Raw genomic sequence first — 23689 nt, forward strand, 5'->3', positions numbered from 1 at the left:
ACCCCTGGCCCGCCAGCTGTTTCTGGGCAGTGGAATGAACGCTTGACATGTTGTATATGCCAAGCGTTCATTCATCTAGCCCCTGCTGGGATGAGCCCAGACTTATGTTGCCCCAATCTTGCAACTACAATCGAGATATGAATGAGACCACATCCATCCACTGCTGGCAGGACTTGTTTTATCTGTGTACAGCCTAACATGTGCGGCTATTGGTTAAGTTACATGGTACCTTTTAGGATGTAAGAAAATAAATGTGTGCTGTATGAAGTGTCATCAACTACCTTTGTGGACTTTACAATACTCAATTTGGGGCTGTGTCCTCATTGTACAGCATTCTAAGACATGGCGTATCAGCCAGGTTATGGTACCATTGGGATTTATGCACAGCTTGGGAAGTATGTCCCTTGGATCCATAGCACTCATAGCACTCATACTCGTGCAACCGCCACTGATCATCTCTCATATGAGTGCATGGGTGTGGGGGGTGGGGGGCATGCTGTATTGCCCTCTTAGGCCTTCTCATGCCTTGCTGTGAATGGTAATGCTTTGTTATGCACTTCTGATTTATCATGCCTGGCTATGCCAACCATCGTATGCCATGCTATGTGTGGCTTATTGATTGTTTCCACCCCTCCCTAACCTGCTAACCATTCTACTTTCCGCCTTATACTGCACTCCTCTGCTAGCCACCCATAAACTGCAGGCGAGACTGTTACTACCCTCCTCCCATCCACAGAGCAAACTCCCACCAGGTTCTCCCATACCTCCAGGAACCCTTGACCCATCCTCGCTTGCAAGGCAGACCTTAAGTGACAAAAACGGCAACTGCTCTGCCGGAGTTACTAGGCCACACACTACAGAACCCGCAGAGATCCCAACCATAAAGGTGAAACAGGCACAGCTGATAGGTATACCTCCTTCGCTTCTATAAGGTAGCACGGGCCGAGGGCGGGCTATACTCTTAGAAGGGGTTGTGAGCTGGTAACTGTGGCAACCCAAACAGCATTAATGCAATGAATGCAAAATAAAAGAATGTCCAATCCAAGTTTTATATAAAAAAATAGGACTTTTAATTAAACTACAAATGCAAACAACTAATGAAACACCCAGCCCTGTTGGAGAGAACACAGAGAATGCAGACTTTGTAGAGAAAGTATACTCTGGGCCTTGAAGACAGGGGTAGATAGGCAATCAGTTTAGCAGAATTGTCTTTGGAAAATGGCAGAAGAATATGTCTTTGGAAAAGGGTAGAGAGTGGGGTCTGACCAGTCACTAGGGCCCCAGGGGGGTAGGACCACTGCAAAGTCTTTTTCTTGTGGCTCAGCAGCGTCAAACTAGGCTTCAAGGTGCTTTTGGAGGCAGTGATTCGACATTGGGTTGGTCACCTGGGCCACTGGGCCCAACAGGTGGTGCAGATTACAAACAGCTGTGGCACGTGGCACAAAGAAGATTGGGACAGGCAGGCTATGTTTGGGGTGGTGTAGCTAACAAGTGGTTCGATGTGGGAAACATAGCCCAGAATTGTTACTTGACTTCTGGGTTGCTAGGAGGACCTGCCCAGGGTCTCTGGTGGCAAGGGAAGTACTTGTTCTGCACTTCCATGCCAGGAAGGTTACCAGTGAGCACCTGCAGGAACTGCTTTGTCCAGTGGGCAGGATCCTGGCTCGTGTTCAGGCAGCAGGTACGGCCTTGGTCCACGCAGTAGCTTCGTGGCAATATGCCACAGGAATGCTTGGGGACAAGAGCTTGCCTCTTGCTCGGAAGTCTATGGCAGAGGACTTTGGAGCAGACTGAACACCCAACCAGGTTCCAGGTGAATCATTCTTCTTTAGCATTCCAAAGATTAATCAACTAAGAGGAGCCTCACCCCCATATATGAAAATGCCACAGCTGACTAGATCCCTTCTATGCTTCTGTCAGGGCGCCAATCAGGGCTGCAGTAACAAGTGTCCTTTGCTGTCATACCCAGAGTGCTATGTCTGCAGGAAGAGAGGACGGGGCAGGAAGCGTGTGCAAATCCAGAAAAATCCAAAATGGTGGAACCCCTCTGTGCACTGTCCTCTGTCCCTGGGCTACTCGATCTCTGCCTCTTTCCTCTCTCTGCCTAACTTGAAAGACCTCTGGTATTCGCTACCCTCATGGGGACTACCTGTTGTATCCTGGCAGGCCTTCTTCCATAAACTGACCCCTTAGGAAGATTCCCTGTACTGAGAGGAGGTGACACTCATTCAAAGCAGCTGCTTCCTGGCCCCTACCCAGAGAGTGCCCAGTTGGGACCCAGGCCAGTCAAAAGCGAATCCCCTTCCACGGATGAGACCCTGATCATTGGGGTGTCAATTATATGACATCAAATGACTCTGATGCGAATGAGGCGAGGGAAGTGTCCTGTTCGGTTGTGCCTGCTTCCCCTGTGGCATTTGGGATCACTGTTGGTTTAGTAGTGGCGTGGGGCTGAGTAGGAGGTGTATTCACTTGTCCTCCCTGTCCTGCAGAGCAGTAGGCAGCCAGTCACAATCACTTATGGCTCTAATCAGGTCATAAGCAGTGTGAGATAACTTCTCTTATACCACCAGAGAGATCATTCGCATGGCACTTTGTACCATATCGATTGTGAGATGGCATCTCTGGTCCATTATGTCGTTAGCAGCAAGAGATGGCACCCTTTAGAGCGGCTTTAAGTTACTTAGTGATCGTGGAAAGTCTCTGTAGTAGTTTATGTTTTGCACTGTAACCTCTTTGTGCAAGGGCATCGCTGAAGGTTTCTGAGAAAAGTTCAATTCTATCTTGAAATCTCACTCGGATATTAGGGAAAGAAACCGAAGACACACGTGAGTGCGCAGTCAGCCTCAGAGAGGTTTTTAAATATGTATTCATAGCCGAGCGCTGCTTGTGCCCGCAGGAATCCAGTGGCTGCACCGAGGGTGTAACTTATAAACTCGAACAACCACACTCTGCAGGTATCAAATGCCTGGAAGGGCAAAGGGGTGGAGCAGGGTGCAGCGTTAACTTTCACTCGCACTCTGCGGGGGAGGGGCGAGCCGGGGAGAGCAGGAACCACTGGGAGAGACGAAGGACCAAGAGGACAAACAAGGGGAAGCAGGAGCTGCTGCGGGAAAGGAGGGGAAGAACAGGGCAGCAGGAACGACTGCAGGAGCTGCTGCGGGAAAGGAGGGGAAGAACAGGCGGACAGGACCGACTGCAGTAGCTGAAGAGGGGACAGAGAGAAAGAACAGGGGGACAGGAACGACTGCAGGAGCTGCTCCGGGAAAGGAGGGGAAGAACAGGGCAACAGGGACGACAGAGAGAAAGAACAGGGGGACCGGAACGACTACAGGAGCTGATGAGGGGACAGAGAGAAAGAACAGGCGAACAGGAACGACTGCAGGAGCTGATGAAGGGACGGTTACATGTGATTTTATCGAATCCAAAATAACTAATCCCATTACAACTATTACCATAATAACGAATTCCAAAGTAATTAATTCGATTTTGGTTGTTTTGGGGGAGGCTTCCGCCTGTTGCGTGGGGGTCTAGTTGTTGTGGGCAACGTGAGCGCCGTGACTGTGTCATGACGCTCACGTGCCCAGTTAATAAAAGGGGCTCTGCTGGCGCTGCGAGGGCAGAGCAGCAGAGCCCCAGGAAGTGGCAACTCGTGTCTGTTTCATGTGTGTCTGTGGGCCTGAGGTTTGCCACGTGGTCGTGGCCTTGTGTGTGCAGCGCGGCCCGAGTGCCTCGGAGCCACAGCTGCTGGTGAGCGGGGTGACAACCCCGTACTTCTGACACTGCGCCCGGTGTCCCCGGGCGCTGTAGGGTGCAACCCTACAGAGGATTCGCCGGTTGCCCACCGGGGTGAGAATCCAGTTGGGCGGTCCCGACATCAGCTGTGGGCTGCCCCGGTCCTCAGCTCCTTCAGCTACTGCAGCCCACAACACCCCCCAAGCGCCCCCATTTTTTTGTTCCTTATACTTTTCCCCCGCCCCTAAAAACCACTATTCCCACTCCCAACCCCTTTTTTAGTATTTTTTCACATTCGTTATTTTGGAATTAGGTATTTTTGATTCGTTGTAAATGGATTAGTGATTCTGTGATTCGTTATAATCGCTGCATACCGAAGGGACACTGGGGAAGAGACGCAGACAGGGGAGGGCATGAGCGGGCAAAGGCCACCCAAAATGTGTAAATGCCCACTCAGCAGCGCTGTGTGGGCATTTACAGATGTCAATGTCACTCTGGTGGGCCCAACTACATTACCTTCAGGCCCCAATGGTTAGACAAACCTGGCTTCGCAGGGGCACAGGAACGACTGCAGGAGCTGATGAATGGCCAGAGGGGAAGGGCACAGGGAGCAGGAACGACGGCACAAGCATATGAGCGTACAGAGGAGAAGAACAGGGGAGCTGGGAGGACTGCAGGAGCTGATGAATGGCCAGAGGGGAAGGGCACAGGGAGCAGGAACGACGGCAGGAGCATATGAGGGTACAGAGGAGAAGAACAGGGGAGCTGGGACGACTGCAGGAGCTGATGAGGGGAGAGGGGGGAAGAGCCGTGGGAGCGAGAACTTAAGCAGGAACTGATGAATTGTCAGAGGTGAAGAGCACAGGTAGCGAGAGCTACTGCAGGAGCTGATGAGGGGAGAGGGGGGAAGAGCCGTGGGAGCGAGAACTTAAGCAGGAACTGATGAATTGTCAGAGGTGAAGAGCACAGGTAGCGAGAGCTACTGCAGGAGCTGATGAGGGGAGAGGGGGGAAGAGCTGTGGGAGCGAGAACTTAAGCAGGAACTGATGAAGGGTCAGAGGTGAAGAGCAGGAACAACTGAGAGGATGAAGCCAGGCAGAGCCCTTTCCTCTAGTGGGAGAAGTGAGTTGCTACCCAGGGTGCATGGTGTTTGTGAGAGCGCAGCCTCGGCTCTTTGCCACTAGTGTTAGCGGAGAAACATCTGTGGTCAGACTGAACAGGTCTGTTTCTGTTAGTTGTTTCGTTTGCTTTCCAAGTAAAAAGAATGAAGCAGGATGACACAGAGTCTGGCATACGACAAAAATATACTATTAACAGGCCTCTTTCTTTTAGCTGAGCATTTAAAATGGAAACTGATAAGCAGTATATGGTTGCAGCCAAAGCAGTGAGTGAGCAATTGGAAGTGTCTCGTTAGTTGGATGTCCTGTCGGAAGTGCAAATATTGGGTGATTAGAAATGGGAAGGGTGCATAAAGCTGCCGGCTGTGTGAAACAATTACAACCAGGTGCACATAGCTTAGCACCCATTTTCTTTCACTGTGTAGCTTTACGTCTCTTCGACTGCAATCATATTTCTGTTGGCGCAACCTAACGTTTTATATTGTGTCAGGATCGTTTATCATAAGATTTCTGTACTTTTCAGGGCATCGCTATGAAGAAGAATGTTATTTCATACCCGAGACGCCAAACATTACTACATGGATGCACCAAATCCAAATGGGAAGACATCTGGTCAAGGGCCTGAATCAGAGGTTGGGCTCAGGTCCATCTTCTCCACTTAACCCAAGGGTGTGATCCTGGGCAATTCATCTCGCTCTGCTTTAGAACTGGTAGTCCTTACAAGTGATTCAGTTTGCAGTGACTGCTACTAAAAAAAAGCAAAAAGCCTCACTCGTGGTTTACTAGACTTCAGTGTGCCATTGACAAAGCCAACAATGATGGCTTGTGAATAGTGAAAATGTTTTCTCTGATGCAAAATATTTACCATACAAAGACATATCTCGTGTTTCCAAATGTGTGAGTCATCCAGGGGATCTTGGTTACAGCTGTGTGGAGTTGCATTTGCGTGTACAGCAGGGGTTATGCCGCAGAGCTACAAGAGTGGGCATGGAACAGTGCGTGCATGCACATGGCCAAAGGCCTGAGACAAGATATGCTGGTGGTGAGTCAAAGACCGAAGCGGATGATCTTCCCAACCCTTTTTGGAATGGATCCCCTCCCCCCAATTGACCCCAAGGCCAAAAGAACATACCCCGTTGGAAACTGCTTCCATAGAGAGCCATTTCCTGAACCTGAGCCCACACGCCTTCCTTTTGGAAATATTTCCCAATACCACTTTGACAACAAGTTTTGCAAAGGTAGCGGGCGCCCCTCTCTCGAAAGAACAGACTTGATAACCCGTTCAGTGGTTATTAACCACTTGAGAGTTTGCAGCCACTGCTTTTACTCACTGTGCCTTTCACAGATGGGAAATATCCATTTGCATATCAGTCTTTATCCTGCCCAGGGGCAGTCCAGCACCGAAATGCAATGGCAATTCCAACCTGAACGAGAGTACCACCAGCAACCCCATACACGTGTTTCAGCCTTGTTGGGGATCATCAGTGAGGTGAAGCTGATGCCTCTCTAAGCACAGTGAGAGGGAGACCACGTCTGGTTGCCCCCAGGAGACCTAGGGTTACCAATCCCAGGTTCCTTGAAAAATAGTTTTGCAAAGGTAGCGGGCGCCCCTCTCTCGAAAGAACAGACTTGATAACCTGTTCAGTGGTTATTAACCACTTGAGAGTTCGCAGCCACTGCTTTTTCTCACTGTGCCTTTCATGGATGGGAAATATCCATTTGCATATCAGTCTTTGTCCTGCCCAGGGGCAGTCCAGCACCGAAATGCAATTGGTAACCCTAGGTCTCCTGGGGGCAACCAGACGTGGTCTCCCTCTCACTGTGCTTAGAGAGGCATCAGCTTCACCTCACTGATGATCCCCAACAAGGGTGAAACACGTGTATGGGGTTGCTGGTGGTACTCTCGTTCAGATTGGAATTGCCATTGTATTTCGGTGCTGGACTGCCCCTGGGCAGGACAAAGACTGATATGCAAATGGATATTTCCCATCCATGAAAGGCACAGTGAGAAAAAGCAGTGGCTGCGAACTCTCAAGTGGGTAATAACCACTGAACAGGTTATCAAGTCTGTTCTTTCGAGAGAGGGGCGCCCGCTACCTTTGCAAAACTATTTTTCAAGGAACCTGGGATTGGTAACCCTAGGTCTCCTGGGGGCAACCAGACGTGGTCTCCCTCTCACTGTGCTTAGAGAGGCATCAGCTTCACCTCACTGATGATCCCCAACAAGGCTGAAACACGTGTATGGGGTTGCTGGTGGTACTCTTGTTCAGAGAGGAATTGCCATAGCATTTCGGTGCTGGACTGCCCCTGGGCAGGACAAAGACTGATATGCAAATGGATATTTCCCATTTGTGAAAGGCACAGTGAGTAAAAGCAGTGGCTGCGAACTCTCAAGTGGTTAATAACCACTGAACAGGTTATCAAGTCTGTTCTTTCGAGAGAGGGGCGCCCGCTACCTTTGCAAAACCACTTTGACAACAAGCTGGTGAAGAACCTAGGAAGACTGAAATGAGTACATGGAGACGGCCCTTGTGTGGTAGCGGTGCACAGTATAAATCAACATAACATAACACAATGCAGGTAGGCAATCCTCCTCCAGCACTGCTACCGGTACCTGGTTCCCTCCCTGTAGCATGGACACGATCGAAACCAATGTTTGAAACATTCATCAAAGTTATAGGTGGAATGGGAGTGGAAATCCAAAGGCCATTCGCAGGTCTTACAGCAGCACCACTACCAGGTGCCGCGAATGATGATGCTCGGCCTCATTATAAGTTTGCCGGTCCAGTAGTAAAGGCGCTGGTAAGCTACCGGCGTTGTTACTACCGGACCAGCAAACTACGAGTTCTGCTCGCGGGTGCCTTTTCGCCGCCATGTCTGACCTGGCGAGCATACCGGCACCCGCGAGCAGAGCATGTTGGATGCACCGGCACCATTCACGAATGGTGCCGGTGCATCCGGCTTCCCCTTCCCATTGAGCCCTATCATGCTCAAATGGGAATGGGGAAGAATATTTTCTGGCGCCTGCAAATGAGAAATTACTGGGTCCTACAAGGCCGTGATGACCTGGTAATTGCCCATTCGAGGGCACCGGAAAACAAATGATACCGGCGGCAGCCGTGCCAGTTTTATCGGCACGGCTACTGCCAGTATCCTAATGAGGCCCACTGTCTATAACGGTAATGACCTGAAGAGGTCGTACAGCAGCACCACTACCAGGTGCTGCGAATGATGACACTGTGTATAATGGAAATGACCTGACGAGGTCGTACAGCAGCACTGCTATCAGCAGATGATGGCACTGTGCATATGGGAGCGATCTGAAGACTGGCAAAGCATTCTGAGAATACAGAAAACACAGCACGGCTGAAGATGAAGTTCTACACGAGACAAGCCTAAAACAAAACAGGGGATGACTATATCCTATACCAGCCAGTTTTTCAATCTTCCTACTTCTACTCTGTCCTCTACAACTCATCCCGAACAGAAATGCAAGACTTAACCTTGGCCTCAAGCCAAGGGACTGCATCTCTCCGGCACTGAAATCCCTTGACTGGCTCCCCATGGCTGCACGGATCAAGTTTAAGACCCTCTGCATAGTCCACAGAGCCTTCTGGGGCCGGGGCCTGCACTATCTGCAACGCTCTTTTCCTAAATACTCTACCTCTAGAGCCCTCCACTGGTCATCCTCCAGCTCTTTACAGGTGAGAAGTTTTTCCAAACAGAGATTTGGGGGTAGATACTTTTCCTCTGCAGGTGCCTCCCTCTGGAACAGCCTTCCTGCCTCTCTCTGTCTTGAGCCGGAGCACCTTAAGTAAAGGAAACTCCTCAAGACCTTCCTCTTCTCTTCCTCCTTCTCTCTACCTCTCCCCTACTAACCTCCCTTCTTTTCTTCCTGCCTCCTTCCTCCTTCTCTCCCTAACTCTGTCAGTCTCTGATGACTGGTTGCCTGGTTCGCCTCCAGAGCCATACAGGTCCCAGGCTTCCCTGCCAGCCTTTTGCACTTGCCTCCGGGCCTCTGCACTATATTCAGCATTACTGCACTTTCTGTTTAAGTTCCATGAGTGGGGCAACCTTGCTGCACTTAACTCAGGGCCCTTGTGGAGTGGACACACTTGTTCCCCTCTCCTTGTACCTCCATATGTAGGAATGCATTGCCTGAATGAACTAGGACTAGTAATGGGGAATTTTCGGTGCAATAACCGTGCTGTAATACCGCTGGCAGTAATTGCACTGAAAATGGGCATTTTTTCTGCGTGTTTACCCCCAGCTCTAAGCTGGGGGTAAACATGCCAGACTCATGATAGGGCCAGCCCTTAAATGCGGCGGTAACACTGTTACCTACAACTGCATTGGCAGTAGTAGGCTTTTTGAAATCTTTACAGATAGAATCATTGAATTAGATAAAACCCAATATGGAGCCCCTTTTATTACATGACAGCCTTGTTGTACATATTCTTAAGCTGTGATAGAACACATTGGGCTGTATCACGAGTTGGGTGGTATCCCGACTGAGATTCCACCCAACTTTATTTGCGTTAGCGTCCACCCATCCGGCGGTATTACAGCTTGATCACGGTTTGGGCACTAAACGTTACTCCCCATTCAAAGATTTTTTGGTCCGATTGCGGCACAGTAATACTGCCGGTGGTAATTGCACCGGAAATGGGCATTTTCCTAGAGTATTTACCCCCAACTCTGAGCTGGGGGTAAATACGCCAAGCTCGAGATTGGGTGGAGCGGTAAATGCGTTGGTAACCCAGTTACCGCTGCATTTAAGGGCTACCGCCCAACTCGTGATGAGGCTAATTGTATTTTAGGCAGAGCAAGGTCACATGGACTTGGTGCTTCTTTGGGACTGGTTGTATTACATCCATTTGTGTTTGTATTTAGTACCTGGTGCGTTTACTTTTAACTTTATGCTGTTTTGTATTGTGCAGACACATTGATGAATTTCGGAAACTATAAGATGTGTTTTTAGGCCTATTCATATGTATTTTATCTCTTGAAATGTGTTTTAAATGCGAAATAATATTTTGTGTTTTAAATCTAAGAATGTTAGAGGTTACATTTTGTTTTCTTTTTAACCATGTGACTTTTTTTTTAATGTATGATTGAGCAAGCTGGTCCTTTTGTGCGAATTCAAAGATCAGTCAGACGAAATGATACAGGACATGTAACATGTAACTTGTGCACATGAATAATTAAAAAATACCAGAAAAAACATGCAAGAAAAAATGTATCACCGGATAAAGAGTTACATCTAGAAAGTTCTGTAGAAAACGCTAAGGCGAGCCGGAAAGAACAACCAATGAACTCCCTGGTACCGTAAGTATATTACAATGCTCACAGATGGCACCTGGAAATTGTGCGGTAGGATTCAAACACACAGGAAAAAAGATTAGAACAGAGAATCGGACAAAACCTCATGAAATTGTTGCAAGGGATGATCACGCACAGGTAGCCTGGCCCAAAAAACAAGATGCCCATTTCAGTAATGGTGAATGAAGGAATCAAGTATAATTCCTGTGAAGAAGAAAATGAGACCATACTTGCATGGACGCCAGACCTAGAAAAAGGGAAAACCACCCTGCGTAGTGATGGTCAATGGAATTGAAGCAAGGTTAATGGCTGCTTCAGGTTCTGATCTGCCAGTTTTCCAAGTAGTCCCAAACAAGAAGATGCTGTCCAAAGAAGAGATCAGAGCGAGAAAGGTTGACATTGAACCTACGGCCTATGATGGCGGCCTATGATGACCCGCCTGTGAAGCTACTGGGATACGGAGAAGGCCTTACTGAATTCAAAGGTTGTTCAGTTCAGCTAAAACCAACAATTAATTTGTAGAGTAGGAATTGGTGGTGTTGCATGAAAAGACAAAGTTGGACATAATTCTGGAGCCCAACAACAAAGACTAAGTCCTAAGCATTGATGTTGAAATGTGTTGCAAGACACAGCCGACTGTCATAAAGAGCTGGTCACAGGTAAATAGGGAGGTATTAACTAGTATGTCCACAAGATCAAACCGGGCCCAGGGGGCATTCCAGTGAAACACAATGTTGCCCAATATGAAGCTCTTAAAAATGTGTTGCCCAAAGTTCAAAAAGAAGGCGTCATTGAACCTCCAGAGTCCCATCGTACTTATAAAGAAACCTTCACACAAGCTTATCCTCTGCGTCGATTTCAGGAGCTTGAATAGAGACATAGTGACAGACAAGGATCCTCTTCCAAGCATTTCAGAAATGATCCTCATGCTTCAGGATGCCAAAATTATTCTCCAAGCTGTACATGAGGGCGGCCTATCACGAGATGAAACTCAATGGAGACTCCAAGTCATTGATGCCTTTATAACTCCTTTCGGAACATTCAGGTGTGCAGGCATGCCTTTTTGGCCTCTCATCTACCACACCCATTTGCCAGAGGATGATGATTTATATATTGCAGGAATGTGACATATTTCCAGAATGACATATGTATACATTGTCAAGATAAACAGAGCCACAATGCCACATTAAAGTCTGTGCTCCAAAAGACAGCAATGGCCATGTATACCCCGAGAAGAGGCAAGTGCATCTTTCAAGTTGAGCCTGTGAAATATCTAGGGTACACCATCTCTGCAGAGGGCATCAGGCCAAAAATGAAACTCAGGATCATGCCAAAAATGAAACTGCTAATAGCGGATGCTCCAGCAACATATAGGAACTCAAATCCTTTGTAGGATTGACTAAATATAAGACCATATTTGCACCAGCTTTTTCAGAAAATACAGAACCACTGAGGTCACTCGTCAAAAAAGGGAACATCATACAGCAGTCCTGTTCCACCGCCAGGCAAAGTGGGCCAAGAGGCGTAGGAAATGTAGTCTGCGGTAGAGTCTTGCAAGGCCTCTGACCTCACAGTTATGGAGGCTGCGGCAGCTCACTGCATCACTGGCAATATTACTATGGGCGTTTTGCCTTTCTATACCTTTGGGGTTGCCAGACATCAGGGAAGACACACCCAGGCCCATACAAGCCTTCCTGTGGATTGTGACCGACGAACAAAACAAGAAAAAGGTCCAATAGGACAAGTGTAAAGCTATTCAAAATCCTGAGAAACAAGTGGGACATTAGGTCAAAATAAGGCTGACAAATAGAGATGGCAACACGCTCTCTAAATTCAGCTACTGAATACTGCAATGAAAAGAGGAAGCAGTCAGGCTCGGACTGGCCTATAGCGCAATATGCCCAGGGCCGAACCAAAAACCCAAAATGCTGGTGTGAGCCATTTTTTTAGGTCAAAGTGGGCCACTTTTTTTGGCTAATTTGGGCCAGTTTGATAAGTTAATTCACTCTGCGGCTAATAGCTTTGACCAGTGTTGCTGAATAAATATTCTTTAAAATGCACAATTTGCATCACACTTAATCAAAAAGCTCTCCCTTGGTTACTATTCAAACAGCCTCTCACAAAAGGAATGAATAGCCATTTGCAAATGTGAGCCACTTTTTCATGGCCCAGTCCGACCCTGGAAGCAGCTATGACGGCAAGGTCTGGGAAATGGAGAGCGAACAATTTACAGTAGAAGAGACAAAGAAGGAAAGGATCCACCTGATCAGGTGCATCCCCAATCGTGCCCCTCCCCCCTCTGGATATAGAAGACACACACCTCGCTCCTGGGAATAGCCCTCAGCAATCCAATGACATTCACTTGGAAAACTCGAGAACTGTGAATGACAACAGGGCATGCGCGCCATCCCTGCCCTGGGCTGGACTGGCCTGTATGATTCTCTGGAGATTTCCCACTAGGCCTCGGCACTCTGGGCCTCTTTGGGTTGCATTTCCAAATTTTCCCATAGTAAAAGGGTTGGGCTTAGTGAAAATGTGTAAAATTGGACCACTTTGATAATTATTTCCAGGGCCTCTTTTGGTTCCCAGACCACCCCTGTCCCAGCCTGAATAAGCAGGACATGTGTGGTATACATCTCCGAGACTGCTGAGGACGACGCCTCTTATTCCTGATGAGGTTGGCATTCGACCGGTTCCTGAATGCCAACTTCCAACTTCCAAAGGCCCGTAAACTCTTTTTAAGAAAAGGAAATTTGTGGTGTCGGGCTTGTGCGCGTGGCAGGCTCTGCATCTCAGGTGGAATGGCGCATACAGTTCATTTGATAGAGGTCTTTCAGGAACTCTACATATAAACAGCATGTAACCTGAACGATGACTTGCATAGTGATGGTGTGACTATATACGATAAGGAATACATTACCCCCAACTGTACGGAAGCAATGATGTTGCCGATCACCTTGAAGAAATGTCTATTTTCCCATAAAGGCACTCGGCCTGTGGCCTCCATATGGTCAACGCGCTTCGTGATGACTTGCGATTGTCTTATGACGTACATACGAAATGCTGTAGCTCATATTTAAAGCTTGTAATGCATACAGTACAAATTAATCAATATCAAGGCACAATTATTACGATAAGATAAATGAATAAGACCAACATTATCAATTACAAAGACTATATTGGTGTCAATCTACCCAAGACTCTACAGTCAACAATACAATCAGCGAAGCCACAGACTCACCGGACAAGCTTGCCTCCTTAGAGCAGTATTTCAGCGGAGGTGGGGTTTCAAGCCGAGGAGGCTTGGCTCACAGAAGAGTAGTGTAGCACGGACTACCTTCATGAGCCCAAACAAGAGAGACAGAGAGAAAAATAAATTAGCAGGGAAGAAGGAAGAAAGAGGGAGAGACTAGATAGAGAGAGAGAAAGAATGAAACAGAGAGAGAGAGAGAGGGCAGAGGTAAAGAGAGAGAGTGTGGGTGTGTGTGTGAGAGAGCCGACCGCCATTGTCCTCTTGTCCCCGTAAGGGCGGATAAACTTCAGGACAGCCCAACCACTCTTTCAGAGCACCACCCTGAGCTGAGTCACAGGAACATCTAAATATGGTTTCTCAAGTAACTGAAGGCAGATCAAAGAATCGGGGAGCAGAAAATGGCCTCCCATTTGCCAGGCTTGAATGAATATACCCTTCCACCAACAGTGCCAGGGGAAAGACTGCTCAACCAATCCACTGTGTGGTCCGGAAGACTTCTGTGCCTGCTCTTCCAGCCTGCCATTCATTTTGGCACCCAAAGCATGAGAGGATTCCACCGCCAACATGTTGATTAGTGCCCCGAACAAGCTAACATGAACGTGTCCTTATGTCTTCACCCAATGATTACAGCTGCCCAGCTTTGATATGGATAAAATGGCGTCCTCCGGATGCTCCACCTCTGGTGACTGACTCCTTGTGGTATCAATGGCCCAGCCGCAGCGCCACATCGCTTGATGAGATAGAGGGATGTCTATTCTCACTACTCAGTCAGGGCTCCAGTGACCTGACAGCAGAACCAACACTCATTTCCTCGCCTGCTGCTGCCAATCCCCAAAGTTGCATGTGGAGGGCACAGCTCCGCCCACAAGAGGCGGCGTGAAACTCTTGGCTCTCCTCTGCCTTCTTCTGCCCTGTTGTGCTACATCATGCAATGTTAGGCTATGAAATGCTATGTCAGGTTGTGCTACGTAAGTGCACACACTCAAGGCCCGCAACTTGTAGGCAATTGCTGATCCTCCCTTGCCACTGACACCTCACAGATATGATATGATTTGGCATTTATAACGCGCCTATACACAAGTGTTTCAAGGCGCGACGAGGCAAGGGAGGGGGAAACAGAGGGAGGACACACAATGATCCTACTAGGCCAGGTGTCATTCAGATCGCGCAAGTGTGTGGGACGGGGTAAGGGACAGTGCAGTACATGGGAATAGATAATAACAATCAGTAAAAGTAACATCTAGCAAGTGGCAAGTGCAAGGTAAGTGCAGACATCAAGTGCTGGTATGGGGACTGTAGGGATACAGAAACAGTCCCCAAGTGTGGGGGTTGCCAGGCAGGCAGTGCAGGTGTGAGAGCTGGCGGGGGAGGGACCTGGGCCCAAGATCAGAGGGTGTCCAGGTAATCCAGGCAGATACTCAGACTGCATCACCCCTCAGGTGCACATGGGACCATGATACAGTGTGACTAGACAGGCATCATGGACTAGCAACTGACAAATCCAACCCGGACACCACATCACGACCGCAATAGTAGGCTCACAGCTACCAATGAAAAGGAGTAGCCTGACTCTAAATCCTAGCATGTTTTGGGAAATGCCCCTCGCCCAGTGTGATGTCAAATCTAAAATGTTCTGCTAGTTGAACACTAGTTCCCACAACCATTTCTTGGGGGAGAAAGGGAAAGGGGCCCCACGTAAGTAACTTTTCCTTGCCCTTACAAGTCTCCGAAGATAGCCCTCGCCCACAGTCTAAAATGTTTTGTCTGTAGTCTGCCCGTGCTCTGCCTCTGAGGAAACGAAGGGGGTGAGTACAGAGATCATGAATTTCTGAAGGGTGTGATGGCAAGATTAAAGAGCCCCCAGGGCACGCGCTCTCCGCCCACTCAAGCGCCAATCACAGAACAGGTCTTTCGGGTCACATGTTTCTGAGAGTTACATTTTCCATGGGCCCTCCCCGTCTCACGCTTTCGGTCACACTCCCTCCCACCCCCCACACCTGTGCAATTTAAAGGCCTACTAAACAGAACGAGTCTAACTCGGGGGGGGGGGGGGAGTGCGGCGGGGGGTCACCTTGAGCAGGCGCCAGGAACCTGTTCCACTGCGTGAGAAGCTGGAGAAGAGGCACGTGCATCACACAGGCAGCGAGGGATCACGTGGGGGGGAGGAAGACCACAACAGTGCCTGCACCCTGCCAGAAGCGCCCTGGGCGAACTGGCGCCCCCCCCCCTCGCCCACCTCGCCCCCCTGGTTGACAGGGGGCGGGTTCAGCATGGGCAACTTTTTTTTGTTTTTGTTTAACCTCTTCCCTCCTGCAAGGAGGTTAAATAGGTGCCCCTAGCACCCCATTGTCATTGAATGAGCCCGCCATCGTGGGTTCATTCAAAGACAATGAGGCGCCTGCCACACCTTCTGCCACCAGGCCAGCTCGGGGAGCACTTGAAAGACTCCCCAGAGCTGGCGTGGTCGGGCCTAATAGCACCTTTTCTTGTGAAAAGTGTCCACCGTGGAGGGGCGCATTTAAATGCACCCACCGCCGCGGGCACCTTTTAAAGTAAAAGGCCGCCTGCTGTGCCTTGTCCCACAAAGCCAGCTCGGGGGAGCCCTTGAAAGACTCCCCCCGAGCTGGCGTGGCTGAGGCAAAAGGCGCCCTGGGGGGCGTGGCGCCATGGGCGGTCGCCCGGCTCGCCCCCCCCCTAAGGCCGGCTCTGCTTGGGTGGGATAACTCACAACCGACTTACCGCACATGAGAGAACATGTCATTCTCCTGGGATATTCATTCCTAAGGGTCGTGTGCTGCAGCTAAAATGGAGCCCCGTGTACATTTATGAGGCTGGGATGTAGTCTCACATGGAGCTCCCAGCACATTCACGAGGGTGAGGTATTGTGGGCTCAGATTGTGCTGTGTTAAAGCTGTATGAAGTAACCAAGGTGGGGGGCTTCTTTCGCCAAGTATCAAGCAGGAAACCAGGTAAGTTGGATACGGTTATTGTGCTCAGATGTACACACCAGTAGTCCAAGTGTAGTACAGGAAAACACTGGCCAATCCACACACAAGCCCAGCTAACACTAAATGTCCCTCAGAACACCACCACTCAAACAGCACCAACATTCCACAGCCCAGCACGTTCCACTGACAGTAACACATTACTACACTCCCCCCACCCCTCACCCCCTACCCCGTTCGTTCACCGTCCGCAATACACGAACAAGTGGACCACGAGGGACTACGAAAACACTAACTCAGAGACCACTACACAAACATGACAGCACCAAACACAGGCCTCCCCCGACACACTAATCATCCATATGAGGATGTACCCTCCAACAGTCCACAAACCACACCCATAACTCCATCCGCCTTAGGTCTCTTGATATGCACTCACATCTTGCTCATATGTAGGGAGCATAGCAGTTCCCCTCGGTACACACCCCGCAACACTGATACACTGCAAACATAGATGGAATAACCTGACCATCGTTGGATCCTCTGGAGTATGACAACCTCTTCTCAGGCATACCCCGCAACTTGAGTCACAAAAAAGCACCTCACCGGCTCCTTCGTGTACGCTGGGCTCGCTCTGCCATTGATGGGAACCTAAAACCTGATGTATATTTTGCTGCCAAAAGCAAACTCCTTGTGCCACACATAACCATAGTGGAAAACCCCAGGCCGAATTACCGTCCTGACAACGCGGCATCAGAGCAGCTGATAACTCCATGACTTTGTGTGCCGGACAACGGCTGCACGCACACCAGAGCCCTGCCACGTGACCTGGGGGCATTCTAACATCTAGGTGGGATGTCACCATATCAGGCAAAGAAACAGAGAGCGTGGGACATCCTACTTCCACCTCTGCAGGGACAGTCCCGAACGACCCACTCCCACTCACTGAAACTCCACTGCATCTTGGAACACGGTCCGCCACAACCACCATCTGCCAGTCCTCCTATCCGGCTCACCCATAACGGATCCCGGCGCCAACTGGAGATCCACACTAGCATGACCAGCTGTACCTTCCATGGCCGCACTGCTGTCACTGCAAACTCTGCCTTACCGCCCGGAGCACAGGCACTGTGCGGGAAAGCAACTTGTGCGTTGCCCAGCCACAGGGCTCCTCAGCACCTCAGTAACACTGCAAACTCTGCCTTCTCCGACCAGAAGGCAGGCACGAGGGGCTGAGTGCCTGATAACACCTCAACCGACCCCAACTTAATTCTGTGGCCGACCATACGCTGCTGCCGGATTGCAACTGCTTTCCTTGCACCGCCCGGTCTGCAAGGAACCTCTGGTGCCCAGTGGATGGGGACTTTTCAGGGGCTGTGCCCGTTCCCTTCTGCTGCTCCCCCGCAGCAGCTCCTGGTCCTCACAAAATAAATCCTTGTCGCCAGTGAAGTAACCAAAGTGGGGGTTATTCCTCCAAGTATCAAGCAGGAAACCAGGTAAGTTCAATAGGTTTACTGTGCTCAGATGTAACCAGTAGTCCAAGTGTAGCACAGGAAAAACACTGTCCACACACCAGCCCAGCTCACTCTAACTGTCCTTAAGAACACCACCACGCAAACAGCATCAACATTCCACGCAAAACACTCAACAGCCCAGCGCGTTCCACTGACAGTAACAAATTACTACCCTGTACCTGGAGTTACATGTACATTCATGAAGAAGGTGTGGTGTAGCCTTAGATGGACCCTCCTCATGAACCCAAACGAGAGAGAAAATAATTGGGGGAAGGAGACAGAGAGAGAGAGAGAGAGAGAAAAACAAAGAGAGAAAGAGAGAGCGAGTGAGAGAGAAAGAGAGAGAGACAGAGACCGATCCATGTCCCCATAAGGGCAGATAACCTCCAGGGCAGCCTATCCACTCTTTCAGAGCACAAGCCCAAGGTGAATCACCAGGACACCTAATTAGAGTTTCTTAAGTAATTGTAGGCAGATCAAAGAATTAAGGAACAGAGAGGTTTAATGTTCTTAAAGACAAGTTGGAGCAGAGCACTTCCAAGCTCAGAAGTTGTTTCACAGGACTAGGAACAGTAATCACAGGGGGAGCAATCTGTGGTCGTCCAGGGATGGGCTTTTTGTTCTCCTGGATTTGGAATCCGGGGACACCATTTTTGCCAGTTTCAAATCAGTGGCAATAAAGCCCAATTCCAGGAACACTCTACTGTACCAACCTTTACCATCCCTGAGATTTTAGCTCTGTGCCTATGGCTACTCCTTCCTTCTGGCATCCACTGCAGTCTCTTAATGCCTACTTCCCTCAATGAATCTGCTGTGCACCTCTGGATATCCTGATTCCTCTGCTGAGTGACCTGTGTGTGGATTGAAAATGCTTGGTATGGTATACCACTATTCCTTCTCCTAAACCAGATACCCTCCCATACCAGGGGCTCAATGAAAACTCACCCTTATTCACTTCATAGAAGAGGTGGATGGCATGGACCACATAGCCAACAGCAAAGCCCTGAGGAATGCCCTAGACACTGAAAGCCACACACTTGTTGCATTACCGCCAATTGGTGAACCTTCAGAAGGTTAGATTGAAGGGAGACAGGTGAATGTGGCCCTCATCGCTCTGGTACCTCCCTCATCTCAACGTTACAGAAATGAAAGGTGTACATTGTTCCTGGCTCCCTCATCCCCATCACCACTGTACCACAGATGCGAGAAACGCTATTCCATTCAAACCGTATCCCGATGACATTGTAGAGGAGATAAACTTGCAGACGATGGAGCAAGTAGACTGATTGTGACGTGCAGAGAGCCGAAGACATCATGGCTAAGACCAAGACGTAGATGCGTTAGACATGAAGCACACCTGCATCACTGCATGAAGCTACGCAGATATTTAGGTTAAATTACTTTGAGACACACATAACATGCTTTTGACCCACTTATATAGGGAACATTTACCCTTTTGCTTGCCGGAATGCAAGTCACACAAAAAAAAAACATGAAGCTTGCTTGACGCTGGTATAAGTAACCATACAAATCAAAATGGAAGATGCAACCATGTTGAAGTGAATGCAAAGCAGAGAGAAGGCTTGAGAACGCAGGGAGAGGCCTGACTCACTGATTTAGCAGGAAATCGCAGAACGGACTGTTTGTGCATCTGGTGTACATGCTTCTGCCAAGGCCATCAAGTGAGGCATAGTTTCAGATCAGCACTCAAGGATACAGACAAAGATAGACGTTAGAAACAGTCTTGTTAGATTAGACACGTGCATGTATAAATGCGAAAAATCCTTGTAAATGTTGAGCAGGAAAATCAAGCCAGTGGTCTCTACGCATGTGACCTGACACTGGAGGACAAAGCCCATTCATTCCAGCCAGACAAAAACCATTGTTCCCATCCAGATTGGAGCCAACTATACAAAATAATACTCAGTTGAAAACTAAATGTCCTGTCTCAAAGCCTAGAGGATTGGAGATGGTAACCTTATTGGTACAGACAGCACCTTTGGGACTGTTCTCATCACCTTGAATTGTTGCACATGGGCTGGTAACCATCCAAGGTACCAAGGCTGAGAAGGCCCTCACAGACCAATCCCTTCTTGCCTTCTGTGCAAGTTCACACTTGGTTGAACCAATCAGTTATAATGCAATAACCTGACATGCCTTTATTTGCAACATTTAGGAGGTGGTCGCAGGTGGAGCCATCAGATTATGTGTATCCAATCAGAGCACTAACTCCATATAGATACTATACGTAGTTTGCCCCACTAATGAACTCCAGCTTGCCTTAGGTTTTTGTAGTATAATGTGTCATTTCTGATGTCACAACTCATTAAAAGATGTTCACAAGCCTGTAACCAGTGAGAGAGCATTGGAAATCCTGAGATGTCCATGTCTGTCCCTGCTTGTGAGATCTCTTAATAAACAATAGTTTTTCTCCCATTTTGGGACTTTTCCGTTTCTTGGGTGTGGGGATTTCCCCTGAATCGGACCTCTTGCTGTTATATTGGGGGATTTCCCCACCCCTCCACTTCAAGAGGTAGCAGAGGATGGTTTGTCAATAACCCCGGCAACATATTGTTTTTTCCCTTTGTGAGTCTGAAGGGATGCTTCGCGACCCGCGTAGACCGGATTGTTAATCACACGTGAACTACTGAAACAGTCGTCAGGAGCCCCCTCAGTGAAATTCCTGCCTGCTCCCCATGGTACGCCCAGAAGACCAGAAGGAGGATTGGCAGATTGTGGAAGTGACAGAGTCCGAGGGTTTGGGCAGATCCACAGAATGTACGTATGAATTCAGCAATCTGACAAATACGGATGGGAGGGAATTGTATTTTGACTTGTTATTTTTGTTATTAATGTGATGGGCCCTGTTTTCAGGCGTTGGCTTAGGTTACGGATGATGAGAAGATCCCTGTTTCTAGGCGTTAGCTTAGGTTACGGAAGGTGCCACCTTGTTGAATATTACAGAAAAGATAAAAATAATTAAAAAATAAAGAAGAAAAGGTTATCCTATGCTGGGGTGTATAAGGAATGCCATGCCCGTGAGTGGGAATTTTAAGAGACGATCCCCTGTGAGTAAAAGCAGGAAGATGCATAGGGTATTTATGTTGGGGCTTTTTTGAGTATTGTGGGTTAAGAGCGAACTCAAATGTTTTGCATGCATAGTGGTTGAGGACATCAGAATGAGGTTGTCAATAGGATATAGCACATTGGCTGAAAGATGTTGACCCACAGTGGGGCACGAAGACTGTGGTTAAGAAACAGAGAAAAGGTTTTATTCTGTGGTGATGTAATGTGATGATTGAAGACTGAAGGTTTGGCTAGCTTGAGAGGCTGATGTTGATGACAATGAAAATATTGTAGAATCATTGGGTAGGGCTCTGGGAGCACGTAGAGGTTTGGAGTGGCCTTTAAGGGCAGCTTTTAGTATGAGCCCTTGTTGAAGTTGGTGAAGCCAGCAAAGCTGGTGGAAAAGATCGGACGTTGTTGTATTTTGGAAGAGTTGATCAATTGTTGACAAGAACTGTAAAAATAAGATTGGCATTGGATGAAACATACAACAATTCTGCTTTGGAGTCAAACAAGTATCGGCAGTCAGAAAGTGATGTGCCATCATGGGGGACATTCCCCTGAGACATTTTTGTAAGTCACTTCTGCAATATAAGGATAAGATATGCAAGTATAGCGCAGAATGGACTTGCGATACAGAGGCCAAAATGGCAAGGCCATGGCCCAGGAAGGAAATCTTTCCAAATCTGTGCTGCAACATATGACCACATATTTGTGTGCAGCATATAAGGGAAAGAAATTGAGCAATAGGTTAGCGATATTGGAACTACAGAAGATGTTTGAGGACAAGGAGGTGGACCCACCCAAGAGAGAGTGGATGCTCAAACAGCATAATGTGGAGGTGGCGCGCCCATGGCTACTCCTCTTCCTCCTCAGACAACTGACCCACCGACAGCAAGACAGGGATTTTACCCATTGAAAGCAGCAGCCGGTTACACTAACCCTGTGTATGCACCTCCTGCGTGCAGTAGTGAAGACACACTTAGTGACGCTAAGCTACCAAATCAGAAAGCACAGAGAGAAGGAGGACATGAATAGAAAGCAAGAGCAGGAAAGAGAGGAAAGTAGAGAGAGATGCCTTAAGGAGTTTGAAGAGATAATGAGAGTTCCCAGACTTTTGAACGAAGAAGGGAGAAGGAATTTGCACCACCCCTCCGAGGGGGTGAGCCCAGAGTGGGAGACACTAAGGGATAAAGAGGTGGATATAGAAAGAGGGAAGCTAGAACCTGAAGGACGTGAACAAGCACTCAAAGGGTCAATCACATAGAGCAGATGAGGTTACCCCGTATGCGCAGAGGTTGAGAGCATTACCGGGGCAAAAGAGAGCTAGCATAATGGGAACATTTGCAATAACGAAAGACATAAGGAAGCCTGAGAAAAGTGTAGGGCTGACACAATGTCCGCTATGAGAAAAAGGTGGCTACGACCACAATATTTACCATGGCAGCAAACGGACAAGGATAATCTGAGATGCAAGTGGCCATTGTTGAATGAAGGGGTGGGAAAATTGATCTATGAGTTGGAAAGGTTGACAGCAAGAACAACATAAGCAGTGGGCGACATGAAGAGCTTGCTCTCCGCCATTCTTACAGTAAAGTGGTGCAGGAAGCATCCAAAGTGAAGCTGGAAGAGGCCTAAGGTTGGGGAACAGAACCCTGAGAGGCCTATCAAAGAAAGCAAGAAAGCATGCTGATAACGGTGATTGTGTGTTTGAAAGTTGGAAGGGCCTGAGCTTGGGGAAGGGAACCCTAAGAGGCAAACTATGTTGAAGACTTGTTAACTTTCTTTATAGTATTGAAAGGATTGATGCTTGGGGAAGGGAACCCTGAGTAGCTTACAAAAGGAACTGTGTTACATTTTTTCCATAGTGTTTTGAAACTTGAATATCCTGAAGCTTGGTGAAGTGAACCCCAAGGAACTCAAAGTTGTGAAGGTAGTCGGAATAACTGCAAGGGCTCTGTGGACCACCTGAAACCAACTTTGGTTTCCCACTTTATTCTAACCCTTATTTGTCCTTTTAAAAAGACATTCTATCACATTTGTGTACAGAGTGAGGGCAAGCATAGATTTAGACACGGACAGACTTTTATTTTGGACTATTAGACAACGATGGCCATTAGTAACATCAGTTAAGGGAATTACCCCTTTAGAGTTAGGGCCAGTCAGGCATTACAACAACCCAGGAACCAGCGACGTCAGTTGCTACCCCGGTGATCTTTTTGAGACCCCAAATTAAAATCTTTTAAAACGTTTTTTTTTTTTATTTTTTTACAAAAACAGAAGCTGGGCTGGGCTAGGGTCAGTGGTGACAGCATAGCAGGTGTAATATTTACACTACTCCAACAAAAAAAATCACCAGCTGCCACTGAGGGTGGAGGGGGAACCTTGGTAAATAAAGGTTTCCAAACCACCCCTCTTGAGTCTGTGGGCCTCATTACGACTCAGGCGGTAAGGGTTTTACGGCGGCGTAAACAGCGCCGACCCTTACCGCCTGAGTACGAGATCCCTTAGCGCCATGGCGGACTTAACACCTGCTTTTAGCAGGTGTTAAAATCCATGGCGCTAAGGGACCATGGAGTTAATTACGCCACCGTAATTTACGGTGGCGTAATTAACGCCTTCCCCACTCCCATTATGCCCTATGGGGCAAAAATGGGAATGGGGAAGGGTAAATGGGGATTGGGGACTTACCGCCCCGCCAAGGTCGGAATGGGGCGGTAAGTCCGCCAACCACCA

General features: G+C 48.4%; 2 protein-coding genes across 3 annotated transcripts in view; one reads left to right on the forward strand and one right to left on the reverse strand.

Annotated features, from left to right (window-relative positions):
- The window catches only part of LOC138513884 (uncharacterized), a 588633-nt gene that overhangs the window by 434969 nt on the left and 129975 nt on the right, over window positions 1–23689 (forward strand). The window lies entirely within an intron of this gene.
- The window catches only part of SLC43A1 (solute carrier family 43 member 1), a 383027-nt gene that overhangs the window by 320293 nt on the left and 39045 nt on the right, over window positions 1–23689 (reverse strand). The gene's annotated exons all lie outside the window — the stretch shown is intronic.

The sequence above is a fragment of the Ambystoma mexicanum genome, chromosome 12 (assembly GCF_040938575.1).
Source record: "Ambystoma mexicanum isolate Mex_15411 chromosome 12, UKY_AmexF1_1, whole genome shotgun sequence".
Classification (NCBI taxonomy): Eukaryota; Metazoa; Chordata; class Amphibia; order Caudata; family Ambystomatidae; genus Ambystoma; species Ambystoma mexicanum.